The sequence below is a fragment of the Heterodontus francisci genome, chromosome 7 (genome assembly GCF_036365525.1).
Source record: "Heterodontus francisci isolate sHetFra1 chromosome 7, sHetFra1.hap1, whole genome shotgun sequence".
Lineage (NCBI taxonomy): Eukaryota > Metazoa > Chordata > Chondrichthyes > Heterodontiformes > Heterodontidae > Heterodontus > Heterodontus francisci.
In genome coordinates, this window is record NC_090377.1 from 92,192,571 (window position 1) to 92,210,614 (window position 18,044).

The 18,044-nt window shown below is 41.1% G+C and overlaps 1 protein-coding gene across 6 annotated transcripts in view; it reads left to right on the forward strand.

The window, feature by feature from the left end:
• The window catches only part of myo1b (myosin IB), a 306,869-nt gene that overhangs the window by 142,822 nt on the left and 146,003 nt on the right, over positions 1 to 18,044 (forward strand). The window contains exon 1 of one of the 6 annotated variants that reach the window (XM_068035659.1): positions 11,208 to 11,275. The exons of the other annotated variants lie outside the window; for them this stretch is intronic. The gene's annotated coding sequence lies outside the window, so the exon portion shown is untranslated. Of the gene's footprint in view, positions 1 to 11,207; positions 11,276 to 18,044 lie in introns of those variants that run through there. 6 annotated transcript variants of the gene reach the window in all.

Below are 18,044 nucleotides of genomic sequence, written 5' to 3' on the forward strand. Positions count from 1 at the left end.
ATCTCCCCTTAACCTTCTCTGCTCTAAGGAAAACAACCCCAGCTTTTCCAGTCTCTCTACATAACTATAGACTTTGTTCTATTCTAGTAACTTTCTTCTACATCCTGTCCAAGGCCTTGATATCCTTACTAAAGTGTGGTGCCCAAAATTGTAAAACAATACTCCAGTTGTGGCTTAACCAGTGTTATATAAAGTTTTAGCATAACCAAGCATGTTTCTTTAGTGGAAGGCTGACTCACTACAGCATGCCCATCCATCTGATCTTTCCCCATGCACTGCCCCCAAGCCTAGATGCATGGTCAACACCCGCAATACATATGAAAGACATCAATTCATGAAATACTGTGAAAACAAAGATTTTCAATTTGCCGCTGAATAAGAATATTGCCATTGCTAATTGGTTCCTTGTTTTAGAATGGCCCTACTTTCATTTCCACTGAAGTTGGTATTCTATGTTTGTATTTACACAGAGCAGAATAAGCCTTGGCAACCACTTTGGGTGTTGAAATGGCAATTGGGTAATAAAAATAGAGGCAACTGTGTGTTTGTAAGTAATGGATGAATGGTTGCATAGATAGCCAAGGCATGATTGTGTTGATACAGGTGATTCATGTATTGAACATCTTCCACACCCCACTTTGAAATGTAGTTTCATATTGGTAATTTAATTCTTTGGAGAGGTTTTTGTGGTAGACTGTCAATTTTAATGATCTAGAAAATATTAATGTTAAATGGCAAACAGAAGGCTGATGTAACTCCCAGTCAGTGTTTGTTAATGTGGTGTTGGCTTCTGTGGGGTGAAGATTGTGCTGGATTCTTCCCAGGCCATTGCCTTTTTTATGCGCTCGACATTTAAGTGGCCTGGTAGTAGATTGCCTCTCCAAACTTTGGAGAATGTTTAAAAAAATGGCTTTTAGTTCTTCCTGTTTTTTTAATGAGAAGTGAACTTGTTTCATTTTTCATTGTTCTGTGTTTGTATTCCATGTTGACAGGTTGCTACAGGTGTTAGGCAAATGTTGACATGGAACAAAGCTAATTTTGACTGTTTGGGAAGGGAGAGCGGAGGAGAATTGTTGGATTGTGAGGCAGTGCATTTAAGCTTATCTGAGTCCATTTTCACATTTGACAATAATGCCAATTTGAAGTGTTCTATTCTTTCTAATAGACTTGGAGCTTTAAAAAAAAAATGGTTTCTGACTCCATATCCTCCAGATCACAAAAAACGCCTACTTCCAATCTAACATCGCCCATTTTCACCTGCCTCAGTTCATCTGCTGAAAATCTCATCCATGCTTTTGTTAACTCCAGACTTGACTGTTCCAATGCTCACTTGGCCAGCCTGCTATCTTCTACAGTCTGCAAATTTGTGCTCAGAGGATAAAGGCAGAAGAGTTTCCAAATGTGCTCCAAATCCCGCTCACCCATCGCCCCTATGCTTACTAACTTACATTGGTTCCTGGTCCGGCAACGCCTCAATTTTAAAATTCTCATCCTCATTTGCAAGTCTCTCCATGGCCTCGCCCCTCCCCATCTACAGTCCTACAGCCCTCCAAGAACTCTGTACTCTTCCAACCCTGGCTCCTTGTGCATTCCCACTCTCTTCTGCCCACCATTTGCAGCTGTGCTTTCAACCATCTGGGCCCTAAGCTCTGGACATAGTGCCCTTTTATTTTTGTATTGCACAGTATTTTAGATTTGGTTTTCTATATCTGGGAAACTAAAGATTGTAGAAATTTTATGCATAGAATTAAGAAATAATGATTAATAACAGCTGAACTGATCGGAGCTCCATTCAAAGCTGAACTCTTACTGAATGTTTTTGCTGAGGTATCTGTTTACTCTGAACATCCTTTTTAATGATTTTTTTTGTACAATAAAATTAAATGTACAGGCAGATAATGCAAATGTGGCCAGCAAAACTCATTTTTTTATTTGCTGTCCTGAAATGATGTTAGCCAAGCAAATTGGTAGAATTGCAGCATGCAGTCAGCTGATGCAGCTCCTCCAACCTAAATAATTTTCGCTAGTCATGTGCCAATGACTGAAGTAACAGGAAGTAGTGTGGACCCCTCTTGTTATCACATTTAATCTCTCGGAGTTGCAGTATATAAGGCAGGCTATTGTATCAGCTAGACTGTAGTAAAGAAATTCTAATAACTTCAATGTATAAATATATCAAAACCCACTGATGCCACTGCAATAGCTTAGCGAATTTATTTAGTGAGTAGCTGAGTCACGCAGACCGGAAAGAATCCAGATTGGATTCCAATGTGTACTAAGTTACTGATCCTAGCCGGGGTGGTGGTAAGGGCTTTGGTGCTTAGGAAGGGTAAAATTGGCCAGTCTTGCCAGATTGCACTGCAGGTAGTGCATTAGGTGAGGAAAGGGATTGGGCTCATCTTTGATGTCCCTACCATCATTTGAAAAGAGAGAATTTATATAACAGCTTCCATGTCCTTGTAAAGCCCTTTATATCCAATGGATTACTTGATAAGCATAGTCACTGTTGTTTGGTCAAATGCAGCAGTCAGTTTTCACACAGCCAGGTTCCAAAAACAACAATAAGGTAAAATAATAGTTAATGTACTTTGGTGGTTTTGATTGAGGATTTGACAGGTGTGAGCTGTGAGTCAATTGGTAGCACTCTCACCTCTAAGTCAGATGGTTCTGGTCCCACTCCAGATCTGGGCTGACACTCCAGTGAAGTAGTGAGGTGCTGTCTTTTGGATGAGACATTTAACCAAGTCCCAGACTGTGCTCTCAGGTAGATGTAAAATATCCCATGTAGTTATTTTGAAGAAAGGCAACAGACTTTGCCCTGGTGTCCTGCCTAATATTTATCCCACAACCAACATCACTAAAACAGATGATATGGTCATTATCACATTGCTGTTTGAGACCTTGCTGTGTGCAAATTGGCTGCTATGTTTTTACATTACAATAGTATCTACAATTCAAAAAAGATACTTCTTTGGCTGTAAAGTGCTTTGGGAAGACCTGAGGTCATGCAAGCTTTTCTTTCATAAGTGTTGAAAAGGAACTGAGGACAGGTCATTTGTTCTTCATATGGAATCAACCTGAGTAGTAAGATATGGCTTCAGTTTAACGTCTCATCGAGAGGCAGCACCTCCAAAAATACAATGCTCACCCAATACTGTACTGAAGTGTTAGCCTAGATTGTGTTCTCAAATCTTGGAGTGAGGCTTAAATACTTGACCTAACTTAGTGGTGAGAGTACTAGCACAGAGCCACGCTGGCATTCACTGTTAGTCAACATCATGGCTCATGAATGAATTGGGCAAGGCACCAGAGTTGTTGTGGAATCTACAGAGCCACACCCTGTAAGGACTGAATGTCCTTGGGGAACTAGGAGGGAGGATGAAATTGGCAAAAGAATTGAGAGGAACGAGCATTCATTATTTATGTGATGTTTTACTTCGGACACTTGGAGAATGATATGCAGCTGCCGAATTTGAGTTATACTGTTTACTCTGAGTCTGGGGATTAAAGTGATGGTGTGTCCACACAGTTGCTTCACGGAGCTTCAAATACTGGTTCGATTTTAATGTTAGCAGAGCTCTGACTGTCTCATTTCTGGGCTGATAAAGTAGGAAGCATACTATTGTATATGCAGCACTGCAATAAACCTATAATTCTAATAATACATAGATTGAGACATGCTATAAGTCTGCTAATGGGATGTTAGTTGTATCTGAATAGATAAAAGTAAATGAGGTGCTTGATTATCAAAGGAACTAAAAGATTACTTGGACAGTCTGAGATAACAGCCCAGAATTTCCTTGTAGTTTTTGGTGCACCAATATTGCACCAGGTTTTTTGGAGGAAATTTGATTGTAATTTATGCTGGTTTTACACCAGAGCCCTGCTTTGCACACATTTTCTCATTCATTTGTGCCACTCTTGACTTATATCTGCTCATTGACGTAGCTCAACCCTGTGTTTATGCCAATTCTGAACAGGTGTAAATTGATGCCCAAAATGTTAGATGCAGCATGACACCATTTCCTCTTGTTTGATAGCATTTTATTTCGTGGTTTGGTTTATTTCTTCTTACTGAGACTGGCATTGTGTTATCCATGAGGGCAATTGTAACTTAACTCATCAGGTGAGAATCCCACAGGATCAGGAGGAAAGCTGGTTTTGGAACCCGTCCAATATTCCTCTCTGACTTCAGTGGAGGATGAAGTTGGCTGGTGTGTAAAACTAGGGTTGCACCTGATCCTATCAGTTTACCACGAGGTGAGTTAGATTTAAATAGCTCCCTATATCTTTGAATGTTTTACATGGCATCAGAATCCATTACATTTTAAAGAGAAAAGCTCCTGCAATTACATTTTCTGAAACATGAGTACTTAGTGGGCATAATTGATGGTTTGATGGCATCAAATTTTCATTTTCATAACAATAAGATAAAGAGGGACTTAAAGAATGGCATATGTTCTGCATGTTCCTTGGACTCAGATTATTCACACTGACTTCCACTTGTTTTATGCCAGTATTCACATTCACAGGAAATTTCGATATAAGATGCCATCAGCAAGATTGGCATAGAAACCAATGCAAAATTTGGTGTAATTTCTGTGTAAGCCAGAATGCTGGCCCAATTACTTTTTCTCATTCTTTGTGGTTGACTAACATATTAGTATTTGTAAAAGGGAAGGTTAGGTTGATAACCTACTGCTTACTGCTGAATTAATGAAGTCTGCTGTGGAGCTAGCACCAACGGGGAACAAGAAAATCAGATTGCAATCAGTAGCAGAAGTTGGATTTCAGGATCTCTGATTCCCAATCCCGACCGTGATTATTTAAAAAAAAAGGGAAAGTGGATCTCAAGCTGGTTTTATGGTAACTTCCCATAACACCATGTTTAATAAATTGTGTGCTTTAGATGGTAAGAGCAGACATGAATTCGAAGAGTTTAAGGGAGTGATTTGCCATCTGTCTGAGTCTATCAAGGATTATTTGCAAGCAAGTTCTTGCCTCCAGTTTTGTGCCCAGCATGCTCTCACAGCTGTGAAACTGAAAGTAGGATTGCACTGCAGGAAGAAAACAAGGCTTGGGAACACCAGCTCCCCAGCAAAGAAACTGCCGTACCATTTAAAGAATTATTTAAGTACTTCACAGCTTCATGTAGATGGAATGATGGAGACTAACGGGTGTATACATAAAATATGATTTGCACATAAGGCACGAATGCTAAGGAAGTGATTTATGTCAAAGACCTTGAGGGTAGGTAGTAATCAGAATGGAATGGCAGTAGAAGGCCGAGGCCTGGTGGGAAAATAAAATCCTAGCAGAGAATCAGTGTTGTGCTTATTTTAAAATTAAACTAATTAAAACCAGTATATAGGGCAATGTTAATGAAATGCTTAGAAATAAACTTTATTGAATTGCAGACAATATAACACATTAAAATCTTCTTCTATTATCTCCTAGGAAGAGGACTGCTCTCATGTGTTATAAGATTTTGTCAATTTTTTTGCTCTGTAAAATATTCTATATGTAGTTTTGTGATATTTAATTATTGTATGTCCTTTTGGATCTAAATTACTTCTTCATTTTGTGATTCTATCCTTCAAGAGCTAGTATATTTTGTTGCTATTATGCTACCGGTATGGCACCAGATTTAGACTCCTTATAGGTATAAATCTGGAACCAACTTGATACTGTAGAACTAGGATCGGCAGACTCTGAGTTAGTGCTCTATTGGCTTTCTGCCAGGCCTTGGAAAAATAGATAGTTCATTTCAGTATAGAATATATACTTCAGTATAGAAGCTGCACTTGACAATGAGAATGAGCTCTAATTTCGTGTTTCTAGATCCCCTTCTGCAAACCAGGTCAGGGACGTTTGGCAGGAACTAGAATGCATATGCTTGGAGGATATTAGTTTCACACACTGGGCAATATGGTTTCATTCATACCAAGGGCAAGCTGTCCAAATATTATGAGTGCATCTTGATTATCGAGTACCTTTGCTTTTATTTCAGGTAACTTATTCTGGACAGTTCAATGTCTTTCTTTTAACTTACCAGTGCCACCAAAATATGTTCTTCTAAGCATATTTGGAATGCAGCATCAGGACTGTTGATTATATCTGTGGTTCACAAACTGGGGTTGATGGGGCTACCTAGCCAAACACTAGTTCAGCTGACCGTGATGGGTTACAATTTCCTATGTTGCGATGCACCTGAAATGCGATCTGTGAGTTGCAAAGAACAGTGGGTAACAAGGCACTGAGGAATACTGGAAACTTTGTAAAGCCACAGTTGCGCAAAAGGCCACCACAGTTCCTCCATTGGTTATGTTCTGGAGGTCAGGTTGCCTTTCACTTTTCTAGATATGCTGTTTGGCTTTGCGAGGTTGGTGATTGTCATTCACCCTTGTGGTCATGGATGACTGGAAGTATCAGCTGCTGCAGAGTCACGAGGTGACTAATGTGTGAGAGTGCAGCATGATTCACAATCATTGATTTTCAATATTGATTACTGCTTTGTCATCCTATTGTGACAGTGACAAATTTAATGTGGAATTCAACCATTTACTGTGCCAACTGCAGGCTTACTGATACTGCAGGTGCACGTAGACACTTTTACAATGGTGTTTTTCCATAGCTCTTTCCTTACAAATTGGAATTTGCGATGCATTTTGAAATGGAGTGTTGGGGCTGGTATTTTCGATGTATAATAGATGTTGCATATAGAGTCATACAGCACAGAAACAGGCCCTTCAGCCCATCATGTCTTTGCCGGCCTTCAAGCACCTAACTATTCTAGTCCAATTTTCCAGCACATGGTCCATAGCCTTGTATGCTATGGCGTTTCAAGTGCTCATCTAAATACTTCTTAAATGTTGTGAGAGTTCCTGCCTCTACCACCCCTTCAGGCAGAGTGTTCCAGATTCCAACCACCCTCTGGGTGAAAACATTTTTCCTCAAATCCCCTCTAAACCTCCTGCCCCTTACCTTAAATCTATGCCCCCTGGTTATTGACCTCTCCGCTAAGGGATAAAGTCTCTTCCCATCTAACCTATTAATGCCCCTCGTAGTTTTGTATACCTCAATGGTGTCCCCCCCCTCAGCCTCCTCTGTTCTAAGGAAAACAGCCATAGCCTTTTCAGTCTCTATTCATAGCTGAAATGCTCCAGCCCAGGCAACATCCTGGTGAATCTCCTCTGCACCCTCTCCAGTGCAATCACATCCTTCCTATAGCGTGGTACTCCAGCTATGGCCTAACTAGCGTTTTATACAGCTCCATCATAACCTCCCTGCTCTTATATTCTGTGCCTCGGCTAATAAAGGCAAGTATCCCATATGTCTTCCTAACCACCTTATCTACCTGTGCTGCTGCCTTCAGTGATCTATGGACAAGTACGCCAAGGTCCCTCTGTAACTATGTACTTCCTAGGTCCTACTGACCATTGTATATCCCCTTGCCTTGTTAGTCCTCCCAAAATACATCACCTCACACTTCTCAGGATTAAATTCCATTTGCCACTGCTGTGCCCATCTTACAAACCCATCTATATCGTCCTGTAATCTAAGGTTTTCCTCTTCACTATTTACGACACCACCAATTTTCGTGTCATCTGCGAACTTACTTATCATACCTCCTATATTCATGTCTAAATCAGTAATGTACACTACAAACAGCAAGGGTCCCAGCACCGATCCCTGTGGTACGCCACTGGTCACAGGCTTCCACTCCCAAAACAACCCTTGACCATCACCCTCTACCTTCGGCCACTAAGCCAATTTTGGATCCACTTTGCCAAATTGCCCTGTATCCCATGGGCTATTACTTTCTTAACCAATCTCCCATGCGGGACCTTATCAAAAGCCTTACTGAAATCCATGTAGACTACATCAACTGCTTTACCCTCATCTACACATCTAGTCACCTTCCCGAAAAATTCAATCAAGTTAGTTAGACACGATCTCCCCCTGACAAAGCCGTGCTGACTATCCCTGATTATTCCCTGCCTCTCCAAGTGGAGATTAATCCTGTCCTTCAGAATTTGTTCCAATAGTTTCCCTACCACTGATGTTAGACTCACCGGCCTGTAATTACCTGGTCTATCCCTGCTACCCTTCTTGAATAATGGTACCACATTCTCTGTCCTCCAGTCCTCTGGCACCTCTCCCGTGGCCAGAGAGGATCTGAAAATTTGTGGCAGTGCCCTTGCTATCACCTCCCTTGCCTCACACAACAGCCTGGGATACATCTCATCTGGGCCTGCATATTTATCCACTTTTAAGCCCGCTAAAACATCTAATACTTCCTCCCTTTCAATGTTAATATGTTCAAGCATGTCGCAATCCCCCTCCCTGATCTCTACACCTACTTTGTCGTTCTCAACAGTGAAAACAGATGAAAAGTAATCTTTTAAAACCTCACCTATGTCCTGTGGCTCCACACACAGATTGACACTTTGGTCCCTAATGGGCCCTACTCTTTCCCTGGTTATCCTCTTGCCCTTAATATTCTTATAAAACGCCGTAGGATTTTCCTTTATATTGACTGCCAATGTTTTTTCACGTCCCCTCTTCGCTCTCCTAATTACTTTTTTAAGTACCCGCCTACACTTTCTATACTTCTCTAATGCCTCTGCTGTTTTCAACGCTTTGAATCTGCCATAACCCTCCTTTTTTTTCCTGATCCAATACTCTATATCCCTTGACATTCAGGGTTCCCTGGACTTGTTGATCCTACCCTTCACCTTAATGGGTGCATGTTGGCTCTGAACCCTCACTATTACCTCTTTGAATGACCTCCACTGGCCTGATGTAGACTTTCCTACAAGTAGCTGCTCCCAGTCCATTTTGGCCAAATCCTGTTTAATCAAATTGAAATCAGCCTTCCCCCAATTCAGTACCTTTATTTCTGGCCCATCTATGCCCTTTTCCATAACTACCTTAAATCTTATGGTCACTATCCCCGAAATGCTCTACCACTGGTACTTCTACCACTTCATTCCCTAGGATTAGGTCCAATACTGCCCCTTCTCTTGTAGGAATTCCTACGTACTGGCTCAAAAAGCTCTCCTGTATGCATTTTAAGAATTCCTCCCCCTTTAAGCCTTTTGCCCTGAGACTATCCCAGTTGATACGAGGTAAGTTGAAATCCCCTACTATTATTACCCTATTATTTTTACACCTCTCTGAGATTTGCCTACATATCTGTTCCTCTATCTCACACTGACTGTTTGGAGGCCTGTAGTACTCGCCCAGCCTTTTGTTCTTAAGTTCTAACCATATGGCCTCATTTGAGGAACCTTCTAAGGGGGCGCACAGTGGCGCAGTGGTTAGCATCGCAGCCTCACAGTTCCAGGGACCCGGGTTCAATTCTGGGTACCGCCTGTGCAGAGTTTGCAAGTTCTCCCTGTGACTGCGTGGGTTTTTGCCGGGTGCTCCGATTTCCTCCCACAGCCAAAGACTTGCAGGTGATAGGTAAATTGGCTATTGTCAATTGCCCCTAGTGTAGGTAGGTGGTAGGGAATATGGGATTACTGTAGGGTTAGTATAAACGGGTGGTTGTTGGTTGGTACAGACTCGGTGGGCCTAAGGGTCTGTTTCAGTGCTGTATCTCTAAAATAAAAAAAATATATTTTCCCTCCTTACTGCATAATTGAATTCTTGATCAACAGTGCAAGGCCACCTCCTCTTTTATCCCCTCCCCTATCACGCCTGAAGATTCTATCCCCTGGAATATTGAGTTACCAGTCCTGCCCCTCCCTCAACCATGTCTCTGTGATAGCAATAAAATCATAATCCCATGTGCTAATCAATGCCCTCAATTCATCTGCCTTATTAGTAAGACTCCTTGCATTAAAGTATATGCAATCGAGCCTTGCATTTTTCACTTGTGCCTTAACAGGTCTATATTTGCTCTGCCTTCCAGACTGACTCAGTTTCTCTTCTATATTTGGCTATGCCTCACCAACCCCCCTCCCCTACTGTACCTCTACTCTGTATCCCATCCCCCTGCCAAATTAGTTTAACCCCCCCCCCCAACAGCACTAGCAAACCTCCCAGCAAGGATGTTGGTTCCATTCTGGTTCAGGTGCAACCCATCCAACTTGTACAGGTCCCACCTTTGCCAGAAACAGACCCAGTGATCCAGGAACCTAAAGCCCTCCCTCCCACACCATTTCCTCAGCCACGCATTCATCTGCTCTATCCTCCTATTCCTATACTCGCTACCACGTGGCACAGGGAGTAATCCAGAGATTACAACCTTTAAGTTCCTGCTTTTTAATCTGCTACCTAGCTCCCTAAATTCTTGTTGCAGGACCTCAACCCTCTTTCTACGTATGTCGTTGGTACCAATGTGTATCATGACCTCTGACTGCTCACCCTCCCCCTTCAGAATGTCTTGCAGCTGCTCCGAGACATCCTTGACCTTAGCACCAGGAAGGCAACATACGATCCTGGAGCTTCGTTTGCAGCCACAGAAACGCCTATCTGTACCCCTTACGATAGAATCCCCTATCACTATAGCTCTTCCACCTCTTTTCCTCCCCTCCGTGGTGCCACGAACTTGGCTGTTGCTGCTTTCCCCTGGGAGGTCATCCCCTCCAACAGTATCCAAAGCGGTATATCTGTTTGAGAGGGGGATGGCCACAGGGGACTCCTGCACCACCTGCCTGCGCCTACTACTCTGTCAGATGGTCACCCATCTGTTTTCTGCCTGTGCTGCCATTACCTGCAGTGTGACCACCTCACTAAACGTGCTATCCACAACGTCCTCAGCATCGCGGATGCTCCACAGTGAATCCACCCGCAGCTCCAGCTCCATAATGCAGGTAGCCAGTAGCTGCAGATGGATACACTTCCTGCACACATGCTCGTCAGGGACACTGGAAGCATCCCTGATTTCCCTCATAGCACAGGAGGAGCATATCACGGGGCTGAGCTCTCCTGTCATGACTTACCCTTAGCTTAATCAGTTACTCCCTTAATTAATAAATACTAATTACATTAGGGGCCTTGTTCTACCCACTACAATCTAAAGTCCTTAATAAGTTACACTGAATTTAAAAAAAGCACTTTAGTAGTACTCACCTTATCACCAGAGGTTTTTTTTGAGAAAAAAAACTTTCCCCTTATTTTTTAAGCTCTTTAAATACACTAACAGCTGCTACTCACCCAACCAATCACCTTGCAGATTTCCCGTGATGTCACTAAGTTTTTTTTCGAGTCTCAGCGCGCGCCGATAGAGAGCAGGTCCGCCTGCCGCTGCAGCTCCTGTCTTCAGGTAAGTATATACTTCAAGATATTTTGAACTATGTTCAAAAGTTTGAGCAGTTGAAGTGATGTTTTGGTTTCAAGTGTTATCTCCCTTTCCTTGTGGTTTTGTTCTTAAAGATACTGTCTCACACTGGGTAATGTTCCAGGAATGTTGCCCATTTGCTGATGCCTCATCTAAGTGAAAATAATGCAGGTATGAGTCTGGATAGCGACAGCTGCTGGAAAGGGTCCATGTGCAGAGGTTCAGTGAGGACAGGTTTAAGCTTGGCTATGATGTTTGTTGTTGCCCCTCACATAGCTTGTCAACACAGTCTAGCCTCACTACGTGAATAATGATCACTTTGGTGAGGTATTGCAGGGCTGCTGCCATCTGCGACATGATAGCTCAGCAGAAATTGCCATATTTATTGGCAGTTAGTGTCAATTGGCATGAAAAGAAAATTCTTTAATCCCAGTTCATCACTTTACAAAAATATGTCAAAGTATTCTGCCAAACAAGTCGAAGCTTGTTTAGATTACATTTTTGCAATGTATATTTGATTCCTCAGCTAATGAACTGGAGACCAAGAACAGTTTAGTATTTCTTTTATAATTGAAACAAAGGACTCCATTTTTCTGTTAATTGGCACAAGTCCACATTGTATTGGTAAGGTATCTAAAGTGCTTCTTTACCATTAGAGAGTAAAAGTGCCTTGGTCATTTGTCTATTTGGGAGTGTTTGGGCATTTTGTCGAGTTGTTTACCAGATGTAGAACCCCATTGTCATGCTCCAGTCTGCAAACCAAACTACTGAAAAATCCATATATGTTAAGCTGCTTTTTACCTGATATGAAGTACACCTTCTCTCCCTTTATGACACAACTCACTTACCAAAGCCCATAACATTGCTGGTTGGCAAGTGTCAAAGCTAATGGATACCCAAAAACTTAACCTTCTAAACTACATACCTTATCAGCACAGAACATTTTCAAACACCTTGGTGTTTCTTTAACTGGGATCATCCTGCCCTGTAAAACATTGGCTTGCAGATTTATCTGTAACTAAATGAAAAATTTCTAGCTAACAGTTCCAAACCTACACATTCAGCTTCCTCAGTGAGTTAAATAATCATTAACAATCATGGAGTACTGCAGACCTACTCTGCTCAGATATTGGATTACTGGTTCCATACCAATCACCCATTGCCATGTGTGGCATCTTGGTAGCTAACTCAGTCACAAATAAATTGTTTCCCCTTCCCTCTCCTCTTCCACTGCATGAGGATAGTTACCGGTTAATTGGACAACTGACACAACATGCATTTGAATTCCCACTTGATAAACAGCAAATGCCCTGAATAGCACATCTCATCATAAAATGTGCAAGTGCATTCTTCAGACCACAGGATGACTAGTATACCTCATCAAACACTGGGAACACCAGTTGGCAGTGGCAGACTTCAGCAACTTCATCCCTTTTTGCAATCCAGTCAGGGTAGACTGTGAGCCCTAGATTTATTAGAAATTCTTAGATTATCTATTTATAATAGATAATCTATATATAATTAGCGCTGTGGGTGTACTTACATCACATGGACTGCAATGGTTCAAGAAGGCAGCTCACTGCCACCTTCTCAAGGGCAACTAGGGATGGGCAATAAAGGTTGACCTTGCCAGAGATGCTCATATCCCAAGAAGAAATAAAAAAAAATGAAAATTGTGTGTCCAGCACACACATCCTGCTTGTCACACTTTTTTGTCATCACACTTTCACTGTAGCACCAAATTGATTGGGTCAGAGTAAAACAACAGTAAATCAGAGCTGAAGAAATATGGAGCGTACAAATTAAAAGTGAGGAAGGTGGTGAAAAAATGTCAAAGAGAAGCTACTAATCCCTTAGAAAACAATCCTGAATATCAGTTGGAAGAGCCTAGCAATAACTAAAATATTTTAAAAAGAGAAAGAATAGTAAACTAATAAAAATGATTCAAAACATTTTTGGAGACATTTTATTTCCTTTTTTTTATTCAATAACTGAAATTTCTCATGTCCAAAATAAAGTTTTAAACAAAATTTAAAAATCAGCACTTGAGTGTTTAGTTTAGTTTAGAGATACAGCACTGAAACAGGCCCTTTGGCCCACCGAGTCTGTGCCGACCATCAACCACCCATTTATACTAATCCTACACTAATCCCATATTCCTACCACATCCCCACCTGTCCCTATATTTCCCTACCACCTACCTATATTAGGGGCAATTTATAATGGCCAATTTACCTACCAACCTGCAAGTCTTTTGGCTTGTGGGAGGAAACCGGAGCACCCGGAGAAAACCCACGCAGACACAGGGAGAACTTGCAAACTCCACACAGGCAGTACCCAGAATTGAACCCGGGTCGCTGGAGCTGTGAGGCTGTGGTGCTAACCACTGCGCCACTGTTCACAGAAACATGATTAAATTTGCCCTTTGAATTATTTTTCATGTCTTTTAATATATTTCACTTGCAGATCTTGACATCTTCAAGTATCTAGGTTTAAACTTGATATTTTTGTTCAGTGTTATGACTGGGAGCTAAAGGCAGATTCTGCAGTGTACACAGTTTCCCCAAATGCATCAGTAACATTTGACAAGCTGCACTGTTCTAATGTTCCAAGAGAATGGAGTTTACGGTGGAGGTCAATAAAATGATTTCTTCAGTCTTCTCAGTGATCAATTTAAGGAAGTTGTGATTTATTGAATACTTGATGTCATGCAAGCAATCTGGCAGCACAGAGGTGGTAAAATTAGAGTACCAGAGAAAGCTAGCTAGAAATATAAAGACAGTAAGAGTTTCTATGGATATTTAAAAAAGAAAAGTTAACAAAGTGAGCGTTGGTCCTATAGAAAGTGAGTCTGGAGAATTAATAATGGGTAATAAGGAGATGGCAGATGAATTGAACGGGTATTTTGCATTGGTTTTCACTATGGAGGATACAAGTAACATCCCAGTATTAGCTGTAAGTCAGGAAATGGAAAGGAATGAGGAACTCAAGAAAATTACAATCACCAGGGAAGTGGTACTGAACAAATTGTTGGAGCTGCGGGCTGACAAGTCCCCGGGTCCTGGTGGACTTCATCCTATAGTGTTAAAAGAAGTGGCTAGTGAGATAGTTGATACGTTAGCTTTAATTTTCCAAAATTCCCTAGATTCGGGGAAGATTCCATTAGATTGGAAAATAGCGAATATAACTCTTTTTTATTCAAAAAGGGAGGGAGACAGAAAGCAGGAAACTACAGGCCCGTTAGCTTAACACCTGTCTTGGGGAAATGTTAGAAGCTATTATTAAAGACGTTATAGCAGGGCATTTAGAAAAATTCAAGGTAATCAGGCAGAGTCAACATGGTTTTGTTAAAAGGGAAATCATGTTTAACCAATTTATTGGAGTTCTTTGAGGGAGTTACATTTGCTGTGGATAAAGGGGAACTGGTGGATGTACAGTATTTAGATTTCCAGTAGGCATTTGCTAAGGTGCCACACCAAAGGTTATTGCTGAAAATAAAAGCTCATGGTGTGGGTCGTAACATATTGGCATGGATAGAAGATTGGCTAGCTAAGAGGAAACAGAGAGTAGGCATACATGGGTCATTTTCTGCTTGGCAAGATGTAACAAGTGGTGTGCCACTGGAATCTGTGCTGGGAATCTGTAACTTTTTACAATTTATATAAATGACTTAGGTGAAGGGACCAAAGGCATGGTTGCTAAATTTGCTGATGACACAAAGATAGGTAGGAAAATAATTTGTGAAGACGACATAAGGGGGCTACAAAGGGATATAGATACGTTAAGTGAGTGGGCAAAGACTTGGCAAATGGAGTATAATGTGGGAAAGCGGTAAATTATCCACTTTAGCAGGAAGAATAAAGAAGAAGCATATTATCTAAATAGTGAGAGATTACAGAGCTCCAAGATGCAGAGGGATCTGGGTGGCCTAGTGCATGAATCGCAAAAGGTTAGTATGCAGGTACAGCATGTAATTAGGAAAGCTAATAGAATGTTATCGTTTATCACAAGGGGTATTGAATACAAAAGTAGGGAGGTTATGCTTCAGTTATACAGGGCATTGGTGAGACCACATCTGGGGTACTGTGTACAGTCTCCTTATTTAAGGAAGGATGTAAATGTGTACAGAGGCAGTATAGAGAAGGTTTACTAGACTAATACATAAAATTTGCGGGCTATCTTATGAGAAAAGGTTGGACAGGCTAGGCTTGTATCCGCTGGAATTTAGAAGAGTAAGAGGCGACTTGAGTGACACATATAAGATCCTGAGGGGTCTTGACAGTGTGGATATGGAAAGGATGTTTCCCCTTGTGGGAGAATCTAGAACTAGGGTCACTGTTTAAAAATAAGGGGTTTAAGACAGAGATGAGGAGAAATTTTTTCTCTCAGAGGGTCGTGAATCTTTGGAATTCTCTTCCTCAAAAAGCGGTGAAAGCAGAGTCTTTGAATATTTTGAAGGCCGAGGTAGATAAATTCTTGATAAGCGAGGGGGTGGAAGGTTATTGGGGATAGGTGGAAATGTGGAGTAATCAGTTCAGCCATGAACTTATTGAATGGCGAGCAGGCTCAAAGGGCCGAGTGGCCTACTCCTGCTCCGAATTTGTATGTTTGTATGCCGGTGATTGTGGAGTTCAGTGTACATATGAAAGTTCCCATGTCTGCAAATTATGTCACCTATGAGACTAAACATAGATCCAGAGGTGGTGGTGCAGGAGGGTGATGAGAAGCTGTTGGCAAGGGTGCACTGACTACATTAGGATAGATGAACTTTTATATGGTAGTGTATCCTGGAACTCACCGTAAGTAACACCCCCAGGAAATCTTCCTGTATTTACTCAACAAGTGTTTACTATTACATTATGCTGCTAAATATTATACTTGGAAGCAATATTATCTCCTTCTGGTGGCTGTTGTTCCAAACCTTTGTTTCTTGTGGTTATAATGGGCATCTTCCTTCAGTATGGTGGAAGGGCCTGCTCAGGATAACTATCAAAATACCAGACTAGATATCCAAGTGTATAGCTTCTTGTTAGCTGCTTAATCCAGACCCTGCTATAAAGGACTTTGATCGAAGAGATGTGCCCACTCTGTAACTTGTCATTCCATCAGGATGATGAGGAATTGATCGTTGAGGGATTAATCGTTGTAGGCGAGAGCCTGCCCTTCTTCCTCCCCTCCTCTTTTAATCACAAATTCACTGCATAGTGATCATGCACATTAGTCAAATAAAGTCCTTCCACTGTCTAGGATGTTTGTACATGGTATGGCCAAATTAATAAGCTTGCCAATATAGTAGAGCATCTTGCCAAGGTACTTTTTAATGTTCATGCATGAGAAAGCTTAAGGATGCAATTAAATATGCAGTTATGTCATCGAATTACTGATCCCATCCAAGACTACAAATTATTATTGATATATATATTAATTATGAAAATCATATTGTAAGTCATATTGGATTGCAGCAGATAATAGTGGTGACCTGGATGGCACTGGTGGATCTGTGTGTGAGAAGCTGGAATTCCCCCAAACTGAGTTGCCTGCAAAACCCTAAGATAGCATCACTGAAGATACTGGGAACAGTTTCATTTCTGTAATGTTTATGCTGCATTACTAAACTATATACTTGAAATCAAAGGAGCCGAGTACCAGTGAATGAGCTACCTCATTGGCGACATTTGAAATATGAATGTTGTAGATTGAGTTAAATGTTGCATTAGTGGCACTATTTTTCTAAGCGCATGTTACTTCTTGTATAGTTATGATGCACATTCTGGGGATACTTCTGCAGGTTAAAGCACTGGCATTGTTGCATGAAGGTTCTGAGTCTGATCACGCAGGCACAATGAGACAAGATTGCGTTTTACTTGTCTAAAGGTATAACTTAATAATTACAGATGATTGCCTGTTGTAAATGGTTTATAATGAAGTACTAATTTGAAGCTCCCAGGTACAGTAATTGATACTTCTTGCAGCTGACCCTGTTTACAGGTTACTTAGGCTCTATGCAAGAGTCTGTGTTCTAAACAGACACTTTATAGCTTCACATCATACCCTTGTTCTAATTTGTTTAACATTGACCATATGTCCAAATATGTTTACATTTATTCAAAAAATGAAATATCTGTGAACAGTCTGTGTTTAATTTCTCATGAAATCTTTTTTTCCACTTGGTTACTGAGGTTATGGAGCAGGTTTGTGTCTGTAGGTTGAGGCTATGTGCTGATCTCCTAGTCAGTTTAACAAAGTGGAAGCTTTTGGATGGCTGAAATGCAGGTATCCATTGGTGGTGCTATGATTCAGACAAATCTGCTTTCTAGAGATGATGAATGGAAAGTGAACTGAGGCACAAATGTTATAGGGAGCCTTTTTCAGAAGTAAGAGTGCCATGTTTATTTAAATAAAGTGATACTGTGACAAATTTTACAAATGTTTGCAAAAAGTTAACAAGCATATAAACCAAGGAAAGACACTTTATACTTTTTTTAATACAAGCATTACCAACTGGGGAAGAAACTTCACGGACATTGTTTAAGTATGCTAGCAAGTGTGATGCTCTTTACAGAGAAGGTCAAAGTTGTTTTATCTGAACCATCCATGATACTTGTTTGATCTACACATTGACAGTGTGAACATTAAGCTTATTTAGCGGTGTAATACAAGAACACAATAGGACAAGAAATAGAAGCAGGAATAGGACATACGGCTCTGAAAGCCTGCTCCACCATTCAATAAGATCATGGCTGATCATCCAACT